Below are 15,690 nucleotides of genomic sequence, written 5' to 3' on the forward strand. Positions count from 1 at the left end.
CCACAAGCTGAGGCTCCAATCGATTCGCAGCCCCCTGACCCGGTCTCCAGCAAGGCAAGTGTCCTCCCTCCCTCCCACCAGCCCAACTGGCTCCCAGATCAGCTGCAGAAACGGCTCAACGTCTCTCTGGAGCCCAAACAGGAAGCTGGGGAGAAGGGGGCCAACGGCTGGGGATCTCTGAGGCTCCTCCAGGAAACACGTGGGGAGGTGTCAGGGGCAGAGTTGGGCCTGCTCACCCCGCAGCTCCCACGCTGGGAGCCCACCACAGGCACCGAACACCTCCAACCCACCTCCCTGCGGGCAGGGGCTCAGGACGGTGCTGGGGAAACAGTGTCCTCTTACGGGAGAGAGTCTTTGAGAACCCTCGCTCCTGGGTGACTTTTCTTCGTCTTTTCGTAGATTTTATATTTTAGGACAGTTTTAGATTCACAGCAAAATTGCACAGAAAGTGCAGGGAGTTCCCATACCCACCCCTGCCCCGACCCGTGCACAGACTCCCCCATTAGCAACATCCTCCGCCAGAGTGGCGTGTTTGTGGGAGCTGATGGACCTGCATGACTCCCCATTATCACTCAAGGCCCACAGTCTACATCAGGGTTCACTCTCGATGTTGCGACGTTGTATATTCTTTGGGTTTGGCCAAATGTGAAATGCCACGTATCCACTACTCTAGTATCCCATAGAGTAGCTTTACCACCCCCTAAAGTCCTCCGTGCTCTGCTTCGTCATCCTTCTCTCCTCTTTAACCCCCGGCAACCACCGATCTTTTCACTGTCTCCGTAGTGTTGCCTCTTCGAATGTCATCTAGTTGGAATCATACGGTATGTAGCCTTTTCAGATTGGCTTCTTTCCCTTAGAAATATGCATTTAAGTTTCTTCCACGTCTTTTATGGCTTATTATTCATTTCCTTTAGTACTGAATAAGATTCCATTGTCTGGGTGTACCAGAGTGTATTTATCCATTCACCTACTGAAGGGCACCTTGGTTACTTCCAAGTTGTGGCAATTATGAACAAAGCTGCTATATGTATGTGTGTGCAGATTTTTGTGTGGACATAAGTTTTCAGCTCATTTGGGTAAGTATCAAGGAGCGTGATTGCTAGATCATAAATAGCATATTTAGTTCTGTAAAAAAAAATTGCCCAGCTGCCATTCCAAGTGCTGCACCATTTTGCATTCTCACCAGCGATAATGATAGATCTTGACGTTCCACATCTTCGCCAGCATTTGGTGTTGTCAGTGTTCCAGATTTTGGCTATTCTTTTGCGGTACGCGGGCCTCTCACTGCTGTGGCCTCTCCCGTCGCGGAGCACAGGCTCTGGACGCGCAGGCTCAGCGGCCATGGCTCACGGGCCCAGCCGCTCCGCGGCATGTGGTATCTTCGCGGACCGGGGCACGAACCCGTGTCCCCTGCATCGGCAGGCGGACTCTCAACCACTGCGCCACCAGGGAAGCCCCAGAATTTGACTATTCTAACAGGTATGTAGTGGCATTTTGTTGTTGTTTTAATTCATAATTCCATAATGGCATATGCTGTTGAGCTGGGTCAATTTTAAGGCAGGTTTTTCTTCAGATAATCCTGAGATCATATTAACTTCATTTCTTATCAGGCCGCCCTTGAGGGTCAAGTACCCAGGATGGAGACCTGCCTGAATCTCAGGCATTGTTCTGTCACTGGCTCACCATTGGCCTTGGCAAGTCACTTACCAATCCGGACCTCAGTTTCTTAGCCTATAAAATGGAGCTCACAGCACTCTTCCCCTTTGCGGGGAGGGGTGCCTCTGTTCACTAGGATGTGGTCATGGCTCGGCATGGTGGTCAGCGGTGAGTGAAGCCAGGGACCACAGGCTGCCTCACGTGGTGCTGGGCCAGCAGTGACTGCAAACTTGAGCGCCCCACAGGCTAGGACTGAGGAGAGAGTCAGGGGGTCACCTCCCTGAAACTGAACCCCCCAGCAGATCCCCAGGCCCTCCAGGACTGGCCAGCAAGGCATGGCACCTGTCCACGAATCTGCCCCAGTGATGTAGGAGGCTCCTGAGAGAGGACAGGAAGGCAGGACTTGGCGGAGAGCACCTGGCCACGGAGGGTGATCCCCCAGCTTCCCCAGGGAAGCCTGGGGCCAGAGGCTCCGAAAGCAGGACAGCCAATGGTGGGTCATGCGAATTGCAGGCAAACCGCAAGCAGACAGACAGAGGTCCTCCTGGTTCTTGTCTTCATTCAAAGGAGCCTGTGCTCTGGAAGGTTTAGCTCAAGTGGGAGAGAAGGCCCCCAAAGCCTTGAGGGCTGGCCTGGGCCCCTCAAAGTCCTCCTGAGCCAGTTGCGGGGGAGGAAGAATCAGCAGGCAGGACCCCCCTCCCCCATGCCCTTCCTGAGGTCCATGGGCCCTTTAGCCTCTTGTTCCCAGCCAGGCCCTGCTCTCAGCAGCAAGACCCAACAAAACCATACCCACCTCCCACAAACTGTCATTTCATCTTTTTTTTTTTTGACACTTCAGAAAAAGAGCAGAATGGCTTTTAATCCCAAGTGCTCAGATAACATCTGTTGGCATTTAAATAATGAAGGCAGGGACTGCCCTGGTGGTCCAGGGTAAAGAATCTGCCTTCCAATGCAGGGGACGCGGGTTCGATCCCTGGTCGGGGAACTAAGATCCCACGTGCCATGGGGCAACTAAACCCACGTGCCACAACTACTGAGCCCGTGCACTCTGGAGCCCACGCACACAACTAGAGAGAAGCCCGCGCACTGCAACGAAAAATTCCGCATGCTGCAATGAAGATCCCACGTGTCACAACTAAGACCCGACAAAGCCAAATATAAATAAATATTAAAAATATTAAAAAATAAAATAAAATGGAAAATGAAGGCATACCTTGTTTTATTGTGTTTTGCTTTATTGTGCTTTACCGATATTGCGCGTTTTTTTTTACAAATTTGAGGGTTTGTGTCAACCCTGCGTTGTCATATGACAACATCTTTTTTGGCAAATAAAGTATTTTTAAATTAAGGTATGTACATTGCTGTTTTAGATATATGCTACTACACATTGAACACAGCATAGTGTAAACATAACTTTTATATGTGTTGGGAAACCAAAAAAAAAAAAAGAAAAGTGTGTGACTCGCTTTATTGAGATATTTACTTTATTGCAGTGGTCTGGAACCGAATCCACAATATCTCTGAGGTATGCCTGTAATAATATATGTACATGGTAGGAAAGTCCAAAGAGAAAGGTTTAAAATAAAACTCTCCCCTGCCTGGCCTTCAATCTTTCCCAACCGCTGTCTGAGGGTAACCAGGTAACAGTTTCTTGTGTAGGCTGCCCGAAAAAAATGTTAGGCCAACACTAGCATATACTGCACGCATGTGTATCTGTTAAACAGAACGTACAGGAAAAGAAGTTGTGTTGTAACACACAGATCTTCCCTTGCTCTTGTAACCTCACAGCTTAGACATCCCTCTGATCAGCACACACAGACCCAGCCCATTCTTGGGCCATGTGGAATCTACCATTTCACAGACATGCTGTTGCGGGGCTGGGCCCCTGCACACAGGCCTCTATGTGATGTCCAGTCTCTTGTTAGAGCATTTTAAATGCTCGTTCACCTCTTTGCTAATCACCATCCCCCTGCACCGGTCACCCTTGGGCCAGAATCTCTTGGGCCCATCTCAGAGCCCAGGAATCAGAGTTGCAATTAAACCAATGCAGGCAGTGAGAGCTCCTGGGGGCAGGTTAGCCTGGTGGCCTTGGGCAAGGCATGAACTTTCCCTGAACCTCAGTCTCCGCCTCAGTAATATGGGGTCATCGTCTCTGAAAGTGGAGGTAGAGTTTTAAAAGAGAGTGTGGTCTAATTAATGGGCTTCCTTTACCCTTCTGGAACTTGAAAGCCATTTGATGGAATAAAACTTCCCCTTGAGCCTCCAGGGAACAGGGGAATCACAGATGAGGAAACAGAGGCACAGAGAGATTGAGGAACTTGCCCAAGGTCACACAGCTGATAAGTGGGAAAACTGGGATGGAACCAGTCAGGCTGGCTCCAGAGTCCGTATTCTGGAAAACCAGATGGACAGCGATGGCTGCGGGAAGGCATGGTGTGCCGGAGTGTCCAGGGCTGGAGGAAGCCGGGCGGAGAGGGGGCAGGAGGTGAATAGGGGCTAAGGGAGGGCAGAGGTACCTTCTAAACTGGACGAGGTGTGCGAGCTCACCCACCGCTCACCCAGGGGAGGGCGAGGAGGGTTCCCAGCACCTCTGCATCCCTCCTCCTCCCTGGAGCCCAGGGCCAGGGCGGCCCTCTGTGGACTTCCAACTTTACTACAAGTGACCAGAGGAAGTTTGGCAGCGATGGTGCCGAGTGGGGAAGAGAGTGGGGCCTTAATGCTATCTAGTGTCATTTGTGTGCCAGGTGTGGTGCATTTTATGTCATTTAACCCTGGCACAGCAGACAATTTTGCTGCTGGGCGAGGCTAGCCATCCCAGTTCATGGACCAGCCCCTGCTCCCTGAGGGTGGGTGACTGCCATGGGCCCAGTGTGGCAGGGGAACAGAGGTGAGCCAGCAGGATGCTTCCTCTGGAGGGGAATGGGGAACGAGAGAGCCAGCCCTAGGCCACTTCTCCCTTTCCCCGGGCTCCCCCTTCCTTCCTGCTGCCCTGCCCTGTCTCTGACTTTGGCCAGGCTGACAGATGTCTCCTGAGTCATCTTTGCTTTCTAGCTTTCTGGGTTTTACTCACTTGTCTCCTGAGTTTGAGTTGCCACCTTGGTGAGAATTCTCTCTCTCCCTCCCTCCTGTACACTCACAAGGACGCACAGCCAGCTCAGTGAGAACTCCAAAGGACTCTCAGGGAAGGACCTCAAGGTTAAGGGGACCCTGACCCTCCCAGCCCACTGGAAGCTCCCAGGCCGAGCCTCGGCTGCAGGGTCTCTGGGTCAGAGCCTAGCTTTCCTGGAGCGGAGCAGCCCACCCATGTTCTGTGACACCTCCGGCTTCAATCGTGTGCTCCCCTGCCACATAATGGCAGTAAGAAAGCCACCTTCTAGGGCTAGTGCGAGGCTGACAGGCGATAACAGCTTCAAGGGACTGGGTTTGGTGGAGAATATGCTGCGTAGATGGTGGCCATTATTATTAAAGTGAACAGCCGGGCAAGAAGGGACAGCTGTGCGTGGCCAGATGTCAGGTTGCGTGTCCAGAAGCACCTCAGGAGCTCAGAGCAGGGAGAAAGGACTCTAGCCCAGAGCAGTCTGGGAGGCTTCCTGGAAGAGAGGGCCTCAGGTGCAGTGCTGAAGGGCTGAGCAGCTGGGCGCTTACTGGAAGGCAGGTGTCCGGGCTGGGGATGAGGTGGGGGGCGGGGCAGGGAGGAGGTGCACCTTTGTGTGTATGTGAGAAAGGGGCAGAGACAGCTGGCCCTGAGGCCACCCCAAGGATGTAAGCAGGTGAGCGGTGAGTCCATACTGGCTCAGTGCAGGGCGATGGGCTCCATGCCAGGCAGAGGCCTCTGGGACACAGGGACACCAGTCCCCAAAGGCTTTAAAGAGAGAGCAGCTCTGGGGATGAAGAAGGTGGCATACCTTGTTTGTGTGTGGGGGGGATGCACGGCCTATGGCGGACCCAGGAGGAGCCCAGGTACACCCTGCTGGGTTCTCCTCTCCGTCCCGTCCTTTGGGCCCATTCCCTGTAGAGTTCTTGTGACCCCCTGGCCTTGGCCTCCTTGGCCTCCACTATCACCCCCTCCCAGGCCAGCCCATAGGGCCTGAGGCAGCAGGAATGGAGGACCGGAAGGGCCACGCTGTCCAGGGCCTGCCCGTGGCGGGTGAGAGACGGGCCCAGCGCGGTGTTTACATTTTCCCTCCTTTCCTTCTGGTGGCCCTGCCAGCCGGCGGTTACACCACTGTGGTTTGTTGGCCCCGGGGAGTGCCTTCCTTACATAACCCCTGACACAACGGCTCCTGAGACACACACACTCACTGGCACACGCACGTGCGCAGACTCACACCCTTGTGCACACGTACACACTCACCCATGTGCTCTCGCTGAGACGCACCTACACGGTCTCACATCTTCAACGGCCAACACTATTGTCTCGGGAGGGTTTCTACTGTCCTGGCCCCCAGTCACATGGATGGGGGTCTCCCTTCTGGTTTCAGGGGAAGACTCTTCCCCCCTCCTTGCCCTCAAGCCCCAGGTGCTCTGAGCCAGTGGGACTGACCCAGAGCCTGCCCGGGGCTGTCAGGTGACAGCCTCAGTCTTTGGCTCCATCTGGGGGGCGGGGAGTGGCGGGGGGGGGTCAGGGGGGTGGACAGCAGTGAGCTGCCCTCCCAGAGCCTGGGGGTGTGGGGATTTGGGGCTCAGCACAGGAGGAACTGAGAACAGGAAAGGGAGACAGAAAGACCAGACCCCAGGGGGCAGCCCCTGTTACCGGGACCCCAGAAACTCAGCACAGGCACACAGGGAGCGAACAGGGGTGGAAACGGCCTCGGAGGCCCAGAGATGGGATGGGGGTGGAGGTGGGAGGTATTCAGTGCAACGGTTTGGGGGGTTTTCTACGATGGCCGGTTTCAAGATTTTAAATGCACATTACCCTCTACAGAAACACGTGGGCTGCCTCGCAACTCAGCGACACTTCCTCCGCGGATTCATCTGAGGCAAATACTCACCCAGGGGCCGTGAATAAGCATGTTCGCGCTGCATCGCTCGTAAAAGTGAAACGGTGCAGAGCCTGCGTGGCCACCAGCAGGCCCTCCCTCCTGCTGTGGGTACCACGCTGCCATGAAAGAAGGTGCTGGCACGCTGGGTGAGGACCCACGGACAGGACAGCACTCACTCTCTGTGAACTGCAAGCGTGTGTGAATTTGTACAGACATAGCTGCACAGTCAAATCCCCGGAACTCCTCACCCAGCGCGGTTACTGTGCGGTCAGCTCTGCAGAGTGGGTCTCAGGAGGAGTGCTTCCATCTGCACACGTTGGAACACACTGCCTGCTGGTTGGGTATTCAGAACAAGCACGCATGAGTTTGGAATAAGAGGCAAAACTCAAGGGGAGGTCACGTCTACCAAGGAGCAGTGCATTTCTCCCGTGTTCTGAATGGTCTCGCAGGTGGGGAGGGCACAATGGCCCCACCACTCCTGAGCTGGGAGACCCTGGGCAAGTGTCTTCATTTCCCTGAGCTGCATCTCCTGCATGTGTCAAACGGGAGAGGACAGTACCACGCTCATTGCGAGGGGGTGGGCGGGGGAGCTGATTTGGTTGTACAGACAGTTACTGAGGCCCTTCGAGGGGCCAGGCTGGGGCGTGCAAGGAGGATGCACGTGATGCCATTCTTGCTCTGAAGGAACTTCCAGGCCAGTGAGGAAGACAGAGACGTAAGCAGCTGGTGTAGGACAACGTGCTCTGTGCTCCTACAAAGGCCGGCACGGGGCCCTGGCGGGCTGGGGGCGGGGTAAGTGGAGGGGCTATAGATCTGAGGTGGATTTTCAGCTGAGGCAGAGGAAGCAGGGGGACGTGGCAGGGGGCTGGGGTGTCCCGGGCAGGGGCGCGGGCGGAGCAGAGGCCCAGGGTTGTGAAGAGCCGTAGCATCTTCACATTGGTGAAGGCCATTGGTGCTCCAGGGCAGGTGAGGAGCTGTGAGGGTTGAGGCATGGCCTCAAAGAGCACATCTGGAAGCTTGGATTTGAGCTGCGGGTGAGTGCACCGGTAGGGTCACAGGGCAGGAGGGGCATGATGGCCTACGTGCTTTAGAGGCAGGCTCTGGGGATGGTGGCTGGGGGGAGGAGATGGGGGCTGGACCCCCCGCTGTCTAGGTGAGGAGGAGCCTGGGCTGCTGAGGCTGAAAGACAGAGAAGCGGGAGGGAGTGTCCAGGCCTGGTTAGAAAGCAGAGTCCTTCGGTTCAGGCAGCCTGAGGGAAGGGATAGAAGGAGGTGAGAGGAAGACTCCAGGAGGACCCCAGGTTCTGGCGTGGGTGACTGGATGGAGGTGGTGTCACAGCTGCGGAGACAGGGACACCAGGAGGGGTGGGAGTGAGGGTCCATGTCTCTGGGCTGTCCAAGAGGAGGCGGTCCCAGGCTGCTGGGCAGGGCTGTGAGGTGCCACCAGGGGTGGGCAGTCCCTTCATCTCTCCTCCACTGGCATTTACAGTCTATGGGACAAAGGGGCAGTTTAGGAATATTTTGGACTCTCTTGGCTTGTGGAGGGAGGGGGAAGCCATCAAGGGCACCATGGACTTGCTTTGTAAAAGGACAACCCTTCAAGGGTTGGAATGATGGAAGCTTCCTTCCTTACAGTTGTTTGCATTTCCAGAATAGCAGTGTTGTCCAACAGAACTTTCTGCAATGATGGAAACATTCAGTGCAACAGCCCCCACCTACAGCTGAGTACCTGCCACGTGGAAGTAAGTTTTAAATTTTAAGTTAAACGTACATAGGCACATGTGGCTAGTGCCTACCATAATGGACAGCGCAGATCTATCTAGAATTTCTAAAGGAAAGCAGTTGTTATTCTCATCTTAAGGCCCAAGTGGTTGGGTGGGTTTGGTGGGGGCAGATGAAGGAGACTCCCCGAACCCCTTCGGACTGGGTGTCTATTGATTGGGTGTGGAAAAAAAAAAAAACACCAAGAGAGCAGTAACAAACTGTTACAGCATACTTCCTATATGCTGGGCTCTATCCTTATGACATGGGTTGACTGGATTCACTTGAACTTCATGGTAGCCTTCGGAGATAGGTCCGACATTTATAGATGGAGACGGCAAGCCACTGGCTCACGGTCTCACAGCTGGCGGTAGCAAGGCTAGGCTTTGAACCTGACGGCTTAGGCTGCTACCCACTCTGCTAGCCTGCACCCAGTGTCCTCTGTGGGACCCTGAGCTGGGCCCTCTCCTGGACACTTCACCCATGACATCGTATTTTGACCCTCCTGCATGACCATCCATACTTCAGAGATGAGGAAAGTGAGGCTCAGAGATGTGCTCAGGATTACACAGGGAGGGAGTAGCTGTGAAGTGAGATTTGAACCCAGGTCTGTGGGAGCCCTGGCCTGTAACCCCTGCAGACCGGGCCCCTCACAGAGTGGTGGTGACACCTGCCCCGGAGCCTTCTCACGCCCCAGGCCCTGCAGCAGCTCTTGGCTCCCAGGGCTGTGCTTCGTAAGCTCCTGGTGTGTCCACCCTACAGACCTTCCAGGGCCTCCCTGAGAAGCCAGGTGAACAGAGAACATCCAGAGACCGGCTGCTCTGAGCCTCTCAGCCCATAGGGATTTAGTGAAAGTCAATATTCAGCATTTTTACCAACAGCCCTACCTGGACAGCTCACACCTAGGGAGGACAGTGTCCTGGGTGGTGTCTTCCCAGGGCTCATGTAGAAACCCAGAGATTGGGGGAAGTCTCCAGAAGGCTCCGCCCACCCTCTCTGAGCCTTAATCTTCTCATCTGTGGAATAAAAGGGCAACACTAGGTCATGGTTTTTTAAACCTTTTTTAGCATTAAAATTGGTTTTATAAGGAATCATTTTTTTTCCAGTCTACTCTCCACACAGCCGAAATCACTTTAACACGTGAACGTGTCTGTCCTACTCCCCAGCTTAAAATCCTTCAACGGCTCCCCCCTGCTCTGGAGACAATTCCTGCCCGCATGAAGCTAAGCGTCTAAGAATGAAGGGCGATATATACATAAACAAAGGCATTTAAAATATGTCAGAGGATGACAAATGCTACGGACAAAATAAATCAAGATGAGAGATGCCAGATGGGGCTGTTGTCTTGACAGGGTGGTCTGGATGGCCCCCTGAAAAGGTGACACCAGGAAACTGAAGGAAATGTGGAAGAGCATGACAGATGGAATAGCAAGTGCAAAGGTCCTGAGACAGAGAGTAGGTCCAGCATGATTACGAACCAACAAGGAGGCCTGAGTTGTATAGGAGCAGGATGAGGGAAGGGAGAGTCAAGGTCAGAGGGGAAAGGGATAGTGGGTGGGTGGGGAGGGACAGACAATGTAGGACCTTGTACACCTTGGTTAAGATTTTAGATTTTATTCTGAGTGAGGATTTTGAGCTGAAGGGTGACTTGAACACATTGTGTTTTAAAAGCACAGGTTAGAGGTGCTTTCCTGGTGGCGCAGTGGTTAAGAATCCGCCTGCCAATGCAGGGGACACGGGTTCGAGCCCTGGTCCAGGAAGATCCCACATGCCGTGGAGCAACTAAGCCCGTGCGCCACAACTACTGAGCCTGCGCTCTAGAGCCCGCGAGCCACAACTACTGAGCCCGTGCACCTAGAGCCCAAGCTCCTCAACAAGAGAAGCCGCCACAATGAGAAGCCCGCGCACCTCAATGAACAGTGGCTCCCGCTTGCTGCATCTAGAGAAAGCCCGCGTGCAGCAACGAAGACCCAACACAGCCAAAAATAAAATAAATTAAATAATAATAATAATAATAAAAAGCACAGGGGTGGCAAGACAGGGTCTACCCTGGAAAGAAATCCTGGAAGACTTCTTGGAAACCTCCGTTTCTAGACAGTGTGGGCAGTAAAGCAGGAGTCTGAGAGGCAGCCTAGGGTGATTCGAAGGAGCCACTGCTTAGCTTCCTCCGAATTCTGCTTCAGCCTTTTCCTAGCTGCTTGGCCTCAGGCCTATGACAACTTCTCTGAGCTTAGTTTCCTCATCCTTGAAATGGGGATAGTAACAGTGTTCCGGTCTTGGCAATTGTGAACAAGTGTACAAGTGTTTTTATGTGGCCATCTCGTGGAGCATGTGTCATTATGTAGGGGAAACAGACATTAATAAAACAGTTACAAAAGCCAATGTATCACTTTGGAAAATAGTATAGCAGTTCCTCAAAAAGTGAAATGGGGGTTACCATATGACCTGGCAATTCTACTTCCAGGTATAAAAGCAAAAGAATTGAAAACATAGGTTCACACAAAAACTTGTATATCGATGTTCACAGCGGCATGATTCAACAACAGCCGAAAGGTGGAAACAACTCCACCGTCTAACAACTGATGAATGAAAACAAAACGCGGTACATCCGTACAATGGAATACTAGCCTGTCATGCAAAAGAATGAAGGCTGATTCACGCTACAACATGAATGAACCTTGAAAATATGTACACTCCGTGAAGGCAGGGATGACATCCGTCAACTCACCTCTGTTCCTGCACTGCTGGCATGTACTGGACGATCAAGAACTATCTGTGGGATGAATGAAAGGTGCCGGGCAGCATCCCAGCATCCCACCCCTTGGATGTCTGGACGGAATCACAGGGCAGTGGAAGGGAGCCTGCCAGCACATCTGAGTCACACCAGCCCCGGCCCTCAGCAATGTTTGCCTCCTGCCCTGCGGCACCTCGGATTTCCATCTTCACGACGCATCACCTTGGGAGTCTGGACCTCCTGCAGGTGCTCGAGAGAGTCCAGCCCTGAAGCTTCAACAGTAGCCAGGCCAGGGAGAGACAACCACGATCACCTGCCATGCACCTCAGCCAAGTTCCCCTCCCCTGAAGTGTACCCCTTCTCCACTCAGTGATGCAGGGGAACAAACAGCAGGTAGCCAAGGACTCACAGCCCCTTCTCCAGTGGTGCAGGGTTCAGAGACTGTCCTGCAAGTGGCCTCTCATTCCAGCCACTCCCGGGGTGGGGCAGGGGTGGTGGAACTTGGGAAAACAAGGCCCCGGGCCTGCATTTCAAAGGGTCTCCCCTCTGCGTAAAATCCGGCACCAGGCCCAGTGGAAGGGTCATAGGCCACCCCACAGCCTGGCCCGGCCTCCTACAGAGGGGTCACTGAGAATTCTGTGTCTCATCAAATATTGTGGGACCACGGAGTTGTACTTGAAAATAATTTTAATTAGCCGGAAACCAGGAGTTTAATAAATGGAAAACAGAGAACTTTCCAAGGCCGCAGCTGGGAAACACTCGCTTTTTTAAAAATTCCGCCTGGCTTCCCAGGCCGGCTAAACACCCCGACAGGGGCCCAATTGCCAGAGGAATCTACAAGGAAAACAAAGCTTATTTTTAGAGGAAGATTTTAAACTCGATTTCAGCGGGCCCAGGAGTTTTCTTGTCTGTCTAAAATCCTTAATATCTTTCCTTCTATTTCAGAGCTGCCTCTCACCCCAGAGGGCATAAGAACTGCTATCTGACAAGAGCTATTTCTGCAACAGATGAAAATAAATGGGCCCCTCCCCCTTCAACCAGAGAATTAATTGTTTCTAAATATGTCTCTGCACTCGGGCCCAGGAGGCCTGTCCTTGGCAGGTGTGACCGGCAATAAAGTGGGTCTGGGGTCCCTGCAGGCTGAAGGCCTGTCGTCCCCGCCCACCCCTCCCCCCCCCCCACTGCTCAGCCCTGTTCTGCCCACTGCCCCGCAGGAAGTGGCTGACAGCCTGGCCTCCATTTCCGGGTTTTGAAAACAGTTTTTAACCTGAAAGAGGCCTGCTAAAAAGGACCGCTTTTCCTCCGAAGGTGTTGTTAACACTCCACCCCGACAGAGACGTACCCCCATCACGTCCAGACCCAAACATACAGCCACACCCACAGATCCTTCCTCCCATCCCACCGACGCACACACCTACCCACAGAGCAACAGGCACACCCAAACCCACACCCACACTCACACTCGGATACACACGCACACACACTCAAACCCGTACCCACACTGACATACACACACATACACAGATCCATATACACACATACCTATAACCACACACAGAGCAACAGACACACCCAAACCCGTACCCACACTCACACACACACACACACAGATCCATATACACACATACCTATCTATAACCACACACAGAGTAACAGACACACCCAAACCCATACCCGCACCCAGATACACACCCTCACACACCTATACACACACACAGACTGAAAGATGCCTTCAAACCCACACTCACACATACATACACAGCAACAGACACACCAAAACCCATAACCACACTCATACACACACACCCAAACCCACACTCACAGATTTCCATACCCACTCACCGACTCTCACACCCTACAGACATGTACACCCCTCACATATCAACACCCCACAGATGCAGCCACACACACCAGTATTCCCCTACAGCAAACCCCCCCCCCCCACACACAGACCCCCGCCACGGAGCAATACCACACACTTGTGCACACCCACCCAGATAGACAAGGACCCAGATATCTACCCTCCATGTGGATACCGCCCCCGCACACAGACCTCCCCCCATACATATACACCCTTAGACACACACCCACACTCATACACTTTCCAGGTCTAGCAAAAACTGTCAGGAGAGGTTGGGAGAACCCACCTAGGCAGGGGTGGGCCTGGAGGTGCTGTGGCTTCCTGTTCCCCGGGGCACCCCCTTCCCACAGGGCTCGCCTGGCAGGCCTGTCCAGCCGCCAGGCCCCGGCTCCTCCCTGACCCCCACTCCTTCCCTCCCTCCCTCCTTGGCCTTGCTAGCAGCACAAACTGGAAGTGCCCTGGATGGCCGCAAGTCTGCACATCCCCCAGAGAGTGAACAAGAAAAAATAAACACGGTTAAATGAGGAAACAACAATGGAGAGTGGTTATGGGCCCTGATGGGAGAAGGTAAGCCTGGCTGCTTACCAGGGGCCGTGGCATCTCCCATTAACTCAAAGGCTAGGGAAGGTGCTGAGACCCAACTTCCACTTTCAAGATGTGGCCAGAGTCACATCTGCCCTCACTCTTGTCACCACGAGCACAACTGAAGGAGAGCAAATGCCTTGAGTTGGTTCCCTTCCAGGTTCAGACGCTCTCTTGTGGGCCTCCTCTCGGCAAACATCTAGCCTGGGGGTTTCTGAGACCCTCCCAGGCTGACTTCACCACTGAGCATCCCAGTGCTGGGCCAGACCTGCTGCCAAGAGCTATGCCTGTTTGTCTTTCCCGCATTGGGCCCTCCAGGCCTGGTCCTATCATCGGGGTTCCTGAGCCGCTGCAGGGCTCCCAATCCTCCATCTATTCCCAAGGGCGGGTGCAGAGCTTCTGCCTTCTCGATAGTTTTTTTTTGTGTCCACACCCCCTCCGCAACCCCATACACTCAGCAGTAGATTCAGACAGAGTGAGGGGTGGAAAATATCTACATGCACGCATCCCTTCTCTGAAATAATTTAGAAGGTGGTGCACAGTAATTGGTTGCTTAAAAAATACCTTGGTTTTCAAATAGCTAGTGGAAATGCCACTATTAAGACATTCTAAACACCATCACATTCTGGGCTCATTTGCACAACTAACTCCAAAAGAATTTTATCTTGAGTATAATTCAGGAGTCAGTTTTAGTTCTGCTCCCCAGCCCGTGATAGGAATCCTGGCTTGTTCTTACTTGCAGTTTTTACTTCTAGTTCCCTTAATTTACAAGAAAACTTTTCTAAGGGTGATCAAGCAACTGTAGAGCGTTTTGTTTGCTGTTAATTCCAGCCGCTGCAGAAAGACAATGACCCACATACCCTCCATTGATCTGCAGCAAGAGAAAATTTCTGAATGATTCCCCCCCCCAGCTTTCCACGCTCCACTGGGTCTAAAATACAAAAACATCAGCTCTTAGCAGTTGGGCTTTCAGACAAACCAATTTTTAAAAATGAATGTGGCTTACCCCAAAAAGAAGTCTAACATTCCAGTTGATCAAAAGCACTTGTTTAGAAAAATGTCTTGGAATGAAGTGGAAACAAGGCCTTTGAAATGCAGTTTGGCCTATATAGCACCACATTTTAGACTTTTCCTAGCCATTTGTACATTCTTTATGGTGAAGAGGCCTAGGGGCCTGCAGGGTCTTCACTCGTCGAGCCCTCCTTGGCCTCAGGCTTCCCCTCCCCCTCTGCTGAGGCCGCCCACCCGCCCGTCCCCAGCCAGGGGCCGGCATCTGGGAGAACTTTGAAACTGTTTCCCATCCCCTTTGGCGGCGCACGCCCAGCACCAAAACGCTCCGGTTAACACCAGCGCAATCATCGTTAACGTGAAACAGCTGCCCGGGGCCTGGCGCGCTTCACCGATGGCGCCCTCCCCATCAGGCTCAGCTGTGAGACCCGGGAGACCCCGGCGAACACAGGCAAACACAGGGTCGGAGGGATGCAAGTATGGGTGATAGAACCCATATGTTGTAGATGAGGAAACAAAACTTTTGCTAAATCTCTTACTTACTTTGGAAAAAAAAAGTCTGAACTCTGTGTATGTTGGCGGGGGCGGGATAGAGAAGGAAAAACAGGAATTGATTTATGAACCACATTTTTTTTTTTTTTTTTTGCGGTACGCGGGCCTCTCACTGTTGTGGCCTCTCCCGTTGCGGAGCACAGGCTCTGGACGCGCAGGCTCAGCAGCCATGGCTCACAGACCCAGCCGCTCTGTGGCATGTGGGATCCTCCTGGACCGGGACACGAACCCGCATCCCCTGCATCGGCAGGCGGACTCTCAACCACTCTGCCACCAGGGAAGCCCTATGAGCCACCTTTTTAATTTCTAAAGTGATTGCAGGAAAGAACCATACTAAGGTTTTGTTCAATTGTGTGAGAAGCAGCAGACTGATGCTTTTTTTTTTTTTCCCCTTCCTTTTTTCCAGACCTGGGTTGGATTTGCTTTCTGGCCGCTTACAGTTGTCTCAAGCACAGACACTAAGCCTTTTGCATAAATAACGTGTGTGCTCACTCCCAGAGGAAGCCGTCCACATAAACATTACCCTGATGTAAGTTTAACCTGTTTCATCTTCCT

The sequence above is a fragment of the Phocoena sinus genome, chromosome 13 (genome assembly GCF_008692025.1).
Source record: "Phocoena sinus isolate mPhoSin1 chromosome 13, mPhoSin1.pri, whole genome shotgun sequence".
In the NCBI taxonomy this organism is placed as follows: domain Eukaryota; kingdom Metazoa; phylum Chordata; class Mammalia; order Artiodactyla; family Phocoenidae; genus Phocoena; species Phocoena sinus.